The sequence below is a fragment of the Eulemur rufifrons genome, chromosome 7 (assembly GCF_041146395.1).
Source record: "Eulemur rufifrons isolate Redbay chromosome 7, OSU_ERuf_1, whole genome shotgun sequence".
Classification (NCBI taxonomy): domain Eukaryota; kingdom Metazoa; phylum Chordata; class Mammalia; order Primates; family Lemuridae; genus Eulemur; species Eulemur rufifrons.
The window spans coordinates 28373210-28387383 of NC_090989.1; positions in this window are offsets into that span (position 1 = coordinate 28373210).

A 14174-nucleotide genomic window follows, 5' to 3' on the forward strand; every position below is an offset into this window, starting at 1 on the left:
CTTCCCAGCTGAGGCCTCAGACCTTGCAGGCAGAGGCTAGTCTTCTTCTCTGTGCCCTGTCTACACCCCAGACCCCCAGTAGCATGAGTATCATAAAATGTCTGCTATTTTATGCCACAAAGTTTAGGGTGGCTATTATGCACCAATGGATAACCACAAACACATGTAATTATCAAGATAATTTTATATGCTATTTAATAAATTAGTGTACTTAGAATTCTACATATAATAAATATAATCTTTACCATAACCTAAGAGAGAGAGATTTTTAATCTGCTTAAACATGAAAAACTAGAGTTTAGAAGTTAACTAACTTTTCTGAGAACACTCTACTTTTAAGTGGCAGGGTTGAAATTGAAAACCAGGTTTGCCCATGTCTGAAGGCTATTTTTAAAAAATTATTGAATTCTTTCCAGTCATGTTTATGCAAGCTAAAAAAGGAAACCATCCTCCTAAGTGGTTATTTTAATGCTTCTCAAGCTCAATATCCTACATATTGTCAAACATGATTCAAATTAACCTCCCATCATTTCAGTGAAGAAATACTTTTGCATAACATATTCTGGAGGGAGGGGAAGTTGCTGAGTTAATATTTCAATTAGTCTGATATCTGACTCTTTCTTAGTAGATGCCTAAAATAGGCTTGTTAAAAGAATGAATGAATGAATGAATGAATGAGTTAACCAGTTCATATTAATTTAGTAGAGAGGTTTTTGAAGAAAGTTCTAGCAGATTGATTGATGCTTTCATAAAACAATGCATAAAACAGTTCTTCATTATCATATTTGCATTTTTCTGCTCTATTTATTGTAAGATAAGAGTGGTAGATATTTGTGGGTTTTTTGTTTTGTACTGCTTTGTTTTTATGGATGAGTCTTGCCATGTTGTCCAGGCTAAAGTACAGTGGCTATTCCTAGGCACCATTATAGTGCACTGCAGTGTCAGACTCCTGGCCTCATGTGATTCTCCCTCAACCTCTTGAGTAGCTGGGTCTATGGGCATATGCCACCATGCCCAGCTGAGAGTGGTAGATATTTATTCCTTTCATTACTTCAAACAAGTACAATTTTTTTTATTTAAGTGGACACTTAATACTCTTTAATAATGCTTGAAACTAGAAAGCATAGAATGGAGATGCAGAATGAATCAGGATTGTTGAGTCATTTTCACAACATGAATTGAAATTACTGCACAACAAAAATAGATGTTTTCCAATCATCACAGAACTATAAGATTCAAAAAGGTAAGATACAGGAAACATGCTTAACATTTTGGAAGTTAAAGTACCATATAAAATAGTATCTCATTAATATAACCATCATTAAAATATTGCCATCTTTAAAGACATGATATTGATGTGTTTGCTAAAGACTTTTTGTTGATGTTTCTATCATAGTAAAAATCATATAAATAAAGACAAAAGAGTGTAAGCCAATATAACCAGTTCAATACATCTTATACTATCATTGGTAAATTATTAGGTTAATGATGCTTTTAAGTGAAAAGTAGCTTCAGGAAGTCATAGAGGATAGTAAGGTTAAGCACTTAACTGATGGAAATCTGACCATTCATCTCAGATTCATCACGGCCCAATCTTGTATTGATTTTATTTCATAATGGATTAACTTGGCATTATAAGATTTCATAGGGGAAAATTTTTCTATAAAGATATGGGCAAAACAATTATTCAAAAAACATTTGGTCTATAGAGGAAAGGTCTCACAGGATGAAATTCTGTTATGGGAATGTGAAGCTAACAGATGCTTTCTGAAGACTTTTTGCTAATTGCAAGTACTACTTGCAAATATAGTCCATCAAACGAATTAACAAAGAATAACACATTAAGTAGCTATGACATTTTTTAAAAAGTGTTTCAGGTTTTATTTTTTTACTTTGAAAAATGTCTACAAAGTTGTGATTGCTTCATGGTATACCCATGCAGCAATGAATCTTCACATATTTCCCAAATTTTTAAGAGTTTACTCGGCAGATATATGATATGCAAAATAGAAAAAAATCCCTACCATCATGTTGTTTTCAGTTTAATGAAGGCACCAGACACTAAGCAATCACTCAAACTAGGCAGTGAACAAAGCTAAGAGGTGAAGTGCATGCTGCTGTGAGCGTGTTATCTAACAGGAGCATTTTACTCATTAAGTGAAGTGATGTTTATCAACAAACTCTATACTGAATTAAAACACAGCTCCACCTGTCAAGTCCAGGTTAGTTCTACCAACCAGAAAGCTTGAAATGCTTGAAGAATTACAAGTTGACTCCAACTAAGTTTGAAAACCTATTTTTCTAATCTAACTCCTTCTTCTCCTACTGTCATCTCCTTTCTAGGGATCAGTTTTTTTCTCAGGATGATTTAAAGAAGGGAGTATGAACTATTTTTAAGAGAAATCTTATTCTACACACTACCACCACATCCCAGCTGCCGAAAGTACAAAGCCACGAAATCACACTTATCAAAGGAAAGCACATTTAGGACTTCAGCATTCCAGGGCTGGTGGAGTTTTGCTCTGCTGGGGTCTGATTTCTTATAGTCTCTCTGTCTACAGGAGAGTGAAGATCAATGCTATATGTCTTGTCTGCAGCCCTCTTTCTCTTGGTTCCTTATTTCCAATGGGGGACTTTACAAGTCCCTGAGAACAAGGAGCAATCACTCCTATTCATAGTGCATTGTATCTACTACTATACAGAAAACATAAACACTTCCCCCTAAGAAGCTACAATACCTACAGAACCATAGCTCTGCTAAAACAATTGCAGAGCAATTTAAATTACCTTTAACAGCTGGGTTTTCATACTAAAATATCTGCAATGGGGATATTCTAGCTTCTCCCAAAGTAATGGTTCATATTTGCTTTACATATATGTAAAGAAAGGAATGATTTATGTACTTTTCATGAAACCAAGAACACTATTCCTTTAAACTGAATTTGTGTCCACTTCTTGCTAGATTGAAATAATATGTGGCTTTCAAAAATTCAGTTGTTTCTGTTCCAGGTTTCACTCAACATGGTTGAAAAATTTCAAGGCTAAGTGTGAGCCAGGGTACCTTCATCATGTACACAATTATAATTTCTGATTACTAACTTGATGAGGAGGAAACATTGATGGACATGTTAAAAAAATTAGTTCTATATAGCAACATATTAAGTTACAAAGTACAAATCGGACCTGCAGACCTTTAAGCTATTGTTTGTGTATACAGTCTTTGCATTTGAAATACAAATCAGGGAAGTTAGCTAAAACCATTCATTCAGGCTTTCCATATTTTAATTTAGGCACTGTAGGTAGAAAGATAAATAAGACATTATCTCTTTTTCGAGCTTTATAATATAGTTGATGGTCAGAGAGGTACACTAATAAAAGAAATACACACTAGTACGGATGGTGTGAAAGATGTGTACAGAGGTTATGCTGAATATACCAAGGAGAGAACTGATTGTTCTACCTGGGATCAAAGTTTAAAAGTCATGATAAATCATTTGAGGAGATTTTCTTAAATGAAAAATGCATTCTTAAAGTTGAATAAGTCCATTTATAATTATCAATAGTTTGGGTTTTCAATATTGAAAATAAACATTAAGTGCCTATTTCGTGCACTTTCATAATTCTTCACTTGCTTCCTGCTGCTGCCTGCAACATAGCAGCCTCTCCAAATACCAATGTTTTGTGCCCTCTAAAATGAATCTCATCTTAATTTTAGCATGAATAAAACATAATAAGGGTGATGAATCAACCACCAGAAGCTCACATAAAATATTCCAGGAACAAATGAAAGTGACATTTGTTTAATAAACTCCTTTTATATCCATGCACTGGCTTGTCTCCACTGAAAGTAAATATTCAAAGCCATCATGATTGAACTAAAAAGTAACAGTAATATTTTAGGTTCTCTCTGCTTATACTTCATTAATGTCTAAAAGCATTAGATTTCATTTTTCCTCAATTCCAATAAAGAATGTTTTGCTTACTTTCTGCCAATGTCTTTTCACAAAATGTAAAAGACGGATTACTAATGATTTTCTTTTGTGCTGTGTAATTTTTAAAAATGAGGTTCAGTTTTCTCAATAATAAGCAGGGCTTTTACATATTTTTTTCCACATAAGTATATCATTGATAGTTTCCAAAATTTCCTATTGTGGCCATCCAAAAAAAAAAAAGGATCTTGATGTCACCTCCTATGAAAACTATTTTTGGCACAACAGGTGGGCCAACCAGAGCCACAAACAATAGCTGTGCCTGGTAACTATCTATACTGTTGACCATTGTTTCTGCCCTGGCACGATGGATTCTAGAAGAGGAGGAAAGTTCCCTCCCATGGTTTTATGTTTAATTAAGAGTCTCCATTGCCACAGATGAGCTCCTCGCGTCAACTAATTTAGTTAAACTCTTTAAATTCACTTGGCATTCATTTCCAAGGCATGAAGCCCTGCCAGTAGGTTGGGCTAGAAGAGATGGTGGTGTCAGTTGCTTTGCATATGTAAAATTTCTCCATCCAGGTTTTGGGGCAGAGAAGCCATCAACAAATTTATTCTTTTCCAGTTCTTACAATGAATTATCTAATAGGCCTCACTGTGTTTTGTTCCCATCTAACCTTGGTCAAGTATCATAGCCTAGGTCATCAGCTAAGTTATGATAGCTGTAACCCTCAAAGGCATAAAAGGCCTCGACCTCACGGGGTTATCTCCTCCTAAGTAAATTTGTGGGCACAAACAGAAATGTGCTCTTAGTGACTGCACTATAATTCTATATGCTCTACATGTATGCTTGCTTATTCAGGGAATTATTACTGTTTCCTTTGTGGCCTAATATGGGGGTAATTTTCATAATTATGCTACGGATACTTAGAAAAGAAGGTGCAGGCCTTATCACATATGGAGTTTATTACATAGCATATTTGATTATGCTAACTGATGTTATTATTCAGGGATCCTTTCTATCTGACTTTTTACTTTATCTGTCAGAGGGCTATTTGAAGTCGCTCTATACTGTCATGCTTATTTTTCCTTGGTTTTTTTGGATTTTTTTTGTTTTATACATTTTATCACTGTCTTATTTGGAGCATAAAGATTTTTATTATATATTTACTGTAGACTTTATCTTTCAACATTATGGATTTTTGTTACTAACTCTTTTTGATACAGTTGTTTCAATCCCTGTTTTCTTCCTTTGTTTCTTTCCCAGGTTATATATTTGTCCATCATCTTATGTTCTGCTTTAGGTGTCCTTATTGGGTCCATAGGATATGGTTATTGTGTGTGCATTTGTATTTTAATAACACACTTGAATGGTCTGTTTTTTAATGTACTTTTTATGTTTTTTGTTATAATAGGTATTTTTATTCCATTTCTGGCATCTGATTGTTTTTTCTATTTTTAGTGGTTTCTTTCTGTTTTATTTAACTTCATCTATGCTGTATTGTTTCATTGATATGCTATGTTTTTTCTATTTTCCAGCAATTTTAAATGATTATAGGATTTAAAAAATAATGTTCATGATAAATGTTACACTTTTGAATCATATGTTTAAATACGCATTTCTCAAATTTCAGCATAAGAATGAATCAATGTTTTGTAAAATGAAGAATGCTTACATATATACCTCTCCTCTGCTCCATAATTTGGGGGTAAATACATTTTGAAATCTCAACCACAGATTATTGGACCGTTTTAATTACATTCTGTTTGGTACTGTTAATCTCTCTCTAAAAAAGCCCTAATTCTATTTACTAATACAATGTTAACGTCAGTACTTTCATCTTAACACATTTATTGTGAGTTATTTATTTTTGGTCCATTTCTTAGCTTCTAGTGAACTTTTGTGGGGAGCAGGGTACGTGAGTGATATACTTCCTAATTTTTATTCCTATTAAGCAAAGTTCTTCCATCATTTGGGAATATATGAATGCCAACTGCACTGGGCGTAGAATTTTTGTTCTTATATTAAAACTTTGTAGATATCTTTTCATTTGCCTTTTGACAATAAGAATTCTAAGATAAAACCTAAGAAATGACTACTATGACAAATTCTAGGACATTTATCAAATGTCAGTTTCAGCATCTAATTTTGCCTTCACGTGTGTCCAAGTCAATTGTATTAATATTTCGTCACTATTATGGGAGTTTATATGAGGTTATTTTCCTTCCCTGTTTCTAAATAAACTTATTCTCTTGATTTGGTGAATATTTTAGTTCATTTTTGTGCTACTCAGGAAAAGATGCTCTGTAAGTTGGAAATATCGTTATCTTTCTCAAGAGTGGCATTTTCTCCTTTAATAGTTGATGGCTAGCTTCAAATACAATAAAGTAATTAAAAGGAGAGATAACAATTTGATTAAATTTATCATAGACAAAAAAGATCTGTCCGCATCAAGAGTCTTAAAAAAATTGGAACTTCAATGGGCTAAAATTCAGCTAATCCAAGTGTTTTGACTTTTTATATAGGCCAACAGGTTTGAGCTATCTATGTATTATATTTATTACCTAACATTTAATGGCAACTCTGGGAATATGACAAGTTTTTCCTATTACCATGCAGAATTTTATCTGCCACTCTATGTTCTTAAATGTTATATTTGTGAGCTATATGGATGGTAGAAAAAAAGATTCATTCTGTTTTAATTATGATTCAAAGATACAGGAAATATAATTATACTTGATTCTTTGACATATTGTCCTATATATGCTTCATGAACAATGGACTTATTTTCCTAGCTGGTAGGATTGCTGTGGCAGAGATCCCTTAGCCTTCTTTGAGAATTTCCTTGATTGCAGAGGCACCTCACTCCCATGGCCACGTCCCTTCACAGGGCAGCCTTCACCCAGAGACAGATTGATGTGTGAGGCATAGAGGCCCACTTTCCTTGTCCCAATTCAGACACTTTTGAAGATCTCTGTGAGTTTGGATGATAGATTTGTTGAGATTGTATCGCTGCCTAGTCTTCTTCCTCTGCCCAATATTGCCTCCTTCTTTTCCCTTCCACAGGTTTTAATTTCAAGAACATTTCCTAATAAACTTCCAGTATATTCATTTCAATTTTAGATTCCTGAATGATCCAACCCAACCTGGGATAAGGAATATTTTTAAAAACCCTCTTTGGTACTAATATAATTGGATATATTTTTCTTATATGGCCTGCATGTGTTTTAAGCTTAAGCATAAGAGAACAAAGGAACATGCCTGCAATTCCCCAAGGTTTATTTGATTTTATCTTTTATTCAGTTCATTATCCAATCAATAAGCATTTGTTGTATCAGATCCTATGCCAAGTTCTGGCAATTGAGGCTTAATGACAAAGGCATAGAATCCTGACCTATAGAAATGTTATTAAAAAGTCTCTCCTCAATAAAAATAAGTGATCTCATACATAGACAAGATATTGACATCTTATAATAAGTACTATGAAGGGAAATCTGATAGAAATAAAAAAAGGGATTGAAGATGGAGTGAGATATCAAGAAAGGCCACTTTGAGGAAATGATGTATAAGCTCAGGTCTGAAAGATGAGAAGATAATGAGAGAATTTCAGGCAATGGTAAGAGCATCTGATAAGGCCCTGTGGCAGGAGAATATTTGGTGTGTGGTGTGCATGAGTAACTGAAGTCCACTCCGGTTGGAGCATAACAAATAAGGGAAGGATGCATGACATGAGGTTGCAAATTATCTTTAGGCTTAGGGGGCCCCAATGTGGGGTGTGGGTTTTCCATAAGGATTGGGAAGTTTCTGAAAGATTTAACCATGGCAGTGATCTGAAAAGATTCTTTTTCTTTTTTTTTTCTTTTTTTAATGATTGCTCTTTACTTTCTAAAGCATAGATGGTAGAGAAAGGAAAAGTGAAAATTTGGGGATCCCCGGAGTATTGAACCACAGTTTGAACTATAGTGGTTATTACAGAAACAGAGTCAAATAGATGCATTACAAATATTTTCTAAGTTTGAAATCGTATCACTGCAGATTGGATACAGGTAGGAAGATGGTCGAGGAAAGGATGACATCAAAAAATCCTTAGAATTTTTTTGTTGAGAAACAGGGTGCACTGTAGGGCTGTTTATAAGAACACTTCAGCAGAACAGGGAGATTTCTGAATTATCTGGAAAGGTTAGATAGAACAACTGTGGTCTGAATCTTGTGTGAAAGGACTTACAGTAGAACCAGGAGCAATTCTAGTGTCTGGGGTAAGATGGAGAAGAAGAATACAGATGCAACTTTGTTGAATAGCTTTTAAGAATTCAACAGAACATGAAGCAGTAGTTACTTCTACCTTCTCACTTTAGAGGTGAGCAAACTGAGACCCAGAAACCAAATCATCTGAGTAGCCAAAGCAATATTTTGCCCCATAGGTGTTATCTTGTTTATTTGAATGGTTCTGATGATTTTGCTTTTTTACTTGTTTCCTTGATTTTAAAATTAACCATAAATTTTATTCAAATTTTCTTTCTGTTTTTCACTTTGCTTATTTTATAATAAATTCATGTAAAACCCAATCCAAAAATTATGTTGCAATTGAGATACTGAATTTTACCCTAAAGAAAATGCACTGTAAGTGAAAGTTTCCAAATGGTAAGCACATGGAAAAAAGCTTTCATAAGATGGATTCACACCTGAATTTTACCATACATACAAAGAAGAACTGGTGCCCATCCTACATAAACTATTCTCCAATATTGAGAAGGATGGAATTCTCCCCAACACGTTCTACCAAGCCAATATAACATTGATACCAAAACCAGGAAAGGACGCAACAAAAATAGAGAACTACAGACCAATTTCGCCCATGAATATAGATGCAAAAATTTTCAATAAAATACTAGCAAATCGAATCCAAGTACTTATCAAAAAAATAATCCACCACGACCAAGTGGGCTTCATCCCAGAGATGCAGGGGTGGTTCAACATACGTAAATCTATAAATGTAATTCACCACATAAATAGAAGCAAAAACAAAAACCATATGATACTCTCATTAGATGCAGAAAAAGCATTTCACAAAATTCAACACCCTTTTATGATAAAAACGCTTAACAAAATAGGCGTTGATGGAACCTACCTAAAAATGATACGAGCCATATATGACAAATCCACAGCCAACATCATTCTGAATGGGGAAAAATTGAAAGCACTCCCACTTAGAACTGGAACCAGACAGGGCTGCCCACTGTCCCCATTACTTTTCAACATAGTATTGGAAGTCCTTGCGAGAGCTATCAGGCAAGAGAGCAAAATCAAGGGAGTCCAAATAGGGAAAGAAGAGATCAAACTCTCACTTTTTGCTGATGATATGAAGTTATATCTGGAAAACCCCCAGGATTCAACCATGAGATTCCTGGAATTGATTAACGAATATAGCAAAGTCTCAGGCTACAAAATTAATATACATAAATCAGAGGCATTTATATATGCCAATAACAGTCAATCAGAAAACCAAATTAAAGACTCAATACCCTTCAAAATAGCAACAAAGAAAATAAAATATCTAGGTATATACCTAACTAAAGAGGTAAAGGACCTCTATAAGGAAAACTATGAAACACTGAGAAAAGAAATAGCAGAACTTGCAAATAGATGAAAAAATATACCATGCCCATGGATCGGAAGAATCAACATTGTTAAAATGTCTATACTATCCAAAGTGATCTACAGATTCAATGCAATCCCTATTAAATTACCAACATCATTCTTTACAGACGTAGAGAAAATAATTATACACTTTGTATGGAATCAGAGAAGACCCAGTATAGCAAAAGCAATTTTAAGCAACAAAAACAAAATGGGAGGTATTAATTTGCCAGACCTCAAACTATACTACAAGGCCGTGGTTCTTAAAACAGCCTGGTATTGGCACAAGTATAGGGACCCAGACCAGTGGAACACAACAGAAAATCCAAATATAGATCCATCCTCATATAGCCACCTAATTTTTGACAAAGCAGGAAAGAATATACTCTGGGGACAAGAATCTCTATTCAATAAATGGTGCTGGGAGAATTGGTTAGCCACTTATAGAAGGAAAAGACAATTCTAATTAATTGGAGGTTCAAAGGTTTACAACATTTAAAAAATAAATATCATTTTTGAAATAAAGTCTATTTAAATTATATGTGGCCAGCATTATAGTGGGTGTATACATATCATGGAAATATTTTTAAGTAGAAATAGAATTGGAAATGTGAGTATTTTGTGAAAAAAAAAATCTTTGCCTACAAGAAAAAAAATCTATCTTCTTGAGAAGGATTGCTTTGGCTACTTTGACAGGTGTAGGTGAAGAAGAAGTTAATACACATCAAACTGATTAGCAAATGTGTCCTTGGAAGTATCTTATCATTGAAAACAGAATTGCATTACCAACTTTTTGGGGCTTATCCTTTTCCTATGTATTTATGTAACATTGTCATATATAGAAAGATTATGAGAATTTAAAAATAACTGATAGTTAAGAAACACCACCATAGCACTTTGCTGAATACATAATAAAACATTTCCTTCCTCTCTAAAAGCCTTTTAAAAATATGTACCGTAATCAGTATAGCTAGAGAGGGTTCTTTCCATGTTCAAGTTCTCCTTTTTCTTGAGGTTGTGTATCGTTTTATGATTTGAGGATGAGACTTTGCTGTTTTTGTTAGCCTCATTATTTTTTACCTGTGCTTTTCATTCCTGATCTTTATGTATTTACATGTTATATATTGAAATGTTATTTTTTCAAATATTTTATATGCAAATTTATGAAGTACAACTATTATATATAAATTAGAATAACTTGTTATTTATGCCATATGGAGTTTAAATATAATTTTACTTTATCTGGTATTGATTGTTTAGTTTCTAGTCATTGATATTTTATATGATTTTTCCAAGTATATCCCAAAATATTTCTTCTAAATTCTACTGATTAATTTCTGTAATACTCCTGAGGGTTATTAATAAGCTAGAGCTATAAAGAGGATTCATAGAGAAAATTAGGCCCCTGACTCAGAGACTGTGTTTCCACTATGGACTAGAAACATATTGAGATGATTAGAAAATAATAATAATACATGTCACAGAGGAAAAAGAATAAATCTGCTGCATTCTGGCCAGTTATGTGACCTCAGGCAAGTTACTGGTGAGTCCAGAACTCATTTTCTTCATCTCTAATAAGAAAGATTTGACAAATGCCATATTTTAAGTATTTTAAGGTTTTTCTCCTTGTACAATTCCAGGGTGTACATTCTAGGTAGCAAATGGTAGTGTCTTTAATTTTCAGAGAATTTTATGGGAATTCCATATGAAAATTTAAACTGTCAACACAAAATTCTGCTGCTCTGAGGAATACTTTTGCATTTTTTTTTCAATCTCTTTAGGAGGATTTAAGCAGTCTCCTTAGAAGCCAACAGTTAGAGTGAGGGTTGGGTAATGTGATAGAAGCCTGTGATAAAGGAAGAACAACACAAAGGATGCTTTGGGAAAAATAGTACAGTAAGACTAGGGAATACTTCTCTCCAACAAAAAGACCAAGGTCACAACTCTATCTCTTCAGAAGCCAATCTTCCTTTCACAATGTCCATTTCCATATCTTCCTGGCTTCGCAGAAGTCCTAGTTATTGCTGGGTTTAAATTAAATGGTTTCTATATATATCTTTCCTATAGGAAAAAAGGAATATGGGGAAGGGGGAGGTGCAAGCTAAGAAGTGATTAAGAATATCTAGTAGATTTTCCTAGACTGTAAATCTTTATGTATCTCTGACCCTAATGAGGTGATTTATTGTGCTGTAATGCACAGTGAATTATACAGACACTTCTTTATGATCATACTGCAGAATGGAACTAAATACTAAATACCAAATAGCACTCCCATGGTCCTTATAGATGTTCTTATGGCATATTTATGCTCTTGTTCTTATATAGCAATTCTTGTTCTTAGCTTTTAGGCTGTTTATGGAATCTTTTTTGTCATTTTAATACTATTCCATTTGAGAAATGCAAAGTATAATTTCGAAGTAGAGAGACTTTCTTGCTTTTATATTAAATGCTTTGCAATAAAAATTTTGGAAAAAAAACTCTGACTTTTTAGTATTTGAATTTTTTGAGCTACTTCTTCACAATTTCTCATGAATAGTGTTTAATATTGTCCTTATTAACCTATAGTTCCACTGTGTTCTGAAAATTATTGGAAAGGCTTAAAAATTGGTCATGTAAAAATAAAGTTAATGAAATAGAAAGGAAACCACAGTCAGGAAATGGAAGGTAGAAGCAAATTTATTAGCCATGAGTTAGATAAAGTTTGGTCTTTGGAGTGAGGCAGCAAGAGCTTAAAAATCGTGTCTGTGACTCACTAGCTCTGTGACCTTGGGACAGTTACTATAGATTTCTGAGTCTCAGTTAAGTAGATGATAATAATTATAACATCATAGAAGTATAAGTATTAAATAAAGGACGTAACTTATTCTCTGGGACAGCATGTAAGATTGCTAAAGGTTAGTTACATTTTTGTTAATATTAGCAATATTATTATCATAATTATATTATTTTCTTTCACCGACAATGCAATTAGGGCATGACCAAGCAATAAAACAGTCCTTCTCAAACTTAAATATGTATACAAATCACTGGGAGTTTTGTCAAAATACAAATTCTGATTCAGCAGGTCCAATTTCTGAGGAGTTCCAGGTGATGCTGATGCTGTTGGTCCACCTACAGACCATGCTCTGTGCATTAGATGTATAGAATGTCATGCTTTCATCAGAAGTGGCAGTATGTCTATATCACAAATAAGACAAAATTACAAATTTAAACACTAATCCCTGTGTCCTCACAATATCATTTCTCCTCCCCACTAATGGTGTAATTATGATTAAAAGTCAACAAAGAAAAATATTAAAACTGATCTTCCTATATTTATTCATTAAATAAATATTCAGTTATTACTACTGGGTTACTTGCTGTTGGAAATAGAAAGATGACTTTGACATACATTCTTAAGAATCTATCTCACTAAGAGCTTACTTTTTTAGGAAGCTGAAAGATTTAAATAAATAAATAACAATGATTCAAGAGGCAAACTGAGAAGTCCAATAAAAGGTCTACGCAAAGTGCTAGAGGAATTCAGTGTAGAGGGAAATTATCCCAAAATAACAACTGCATGGAACATTAAGCTGTCTTTCCCAACCAGCACTTGGCCAAATTGTCAAAGTGAACTTGGAGACTTCCTTATATCTTCCCTTTGGTTACTACATCCTGCTATTTTGAGAAGTTCTCAGTTTCCTTATGTAATATTAGCAAACACTTAAGACAGTGCATACTATATAAAAGCAACTATTTTGCTTGCTTTATTTACATATTTAATTAATTTAACCTTCACAATGATCTATGAAGTAAATAGCATTATTTTCCTTATTTTATAGATTAGGGAACTGAGAATCAGAGACATTAAATAATCTCAAGTTTTTAAAATATCAGCCCCTACCAGCCTTCATTACTCTTTGTGTTAGCCTGTGGTGCTTTAACAAAATGTCACATACCGGGTAATTTATAAGTAATAGAAATATATTTTTCACGGTTCTGGTGGCTAGAAGTCAGTCCCAAATCAAGGCACTGACAGATTTGGTATCTGGTGATGGCTGCTCTCTGCTCCCAAGATGGCACCTTCTTGCTTCTTCCTTCCATGGCAAAAGGGGGCAAAAAGGAACAAACACTGTCTTCACATGGCAGAAGAGATTGACAGACCAAGCCCCTCTCTGAAGCCTCTTTGATAATGGCATTACTCCCATTCGTGACAGCAGATCCCTCATTAATTAATTAGTTCTCTAGAGGCCTCATCTCTTAATAACATTGCCTTGAGATTTTTATATCTAATGTATACATTTTGGGGGGACACAGATTCAAATCATAGCACCTTTCAAATTCTAATGACTCTGTCATGCCTGTTCTGCTTGAAGTTTCCTTCTGCTTTGCTCTTTTATTTTCATTTTCACCATCACAACTTACCTCTCAGTTGCATTTCTTTAAGTAATTTTTATATTTTAACATGATTTTTGTGTATAGCACACTCAAATATGTTTCTCATATGAACTAAATAGGTAAATATATAAATGCATGCTAAATATTAGTGAATGATATAATGATCTAAAGGTTTATCTACCCTTCTGCCAAATATAGTAGCTTTTAGTAGCAATCTCTTGGCACATTCA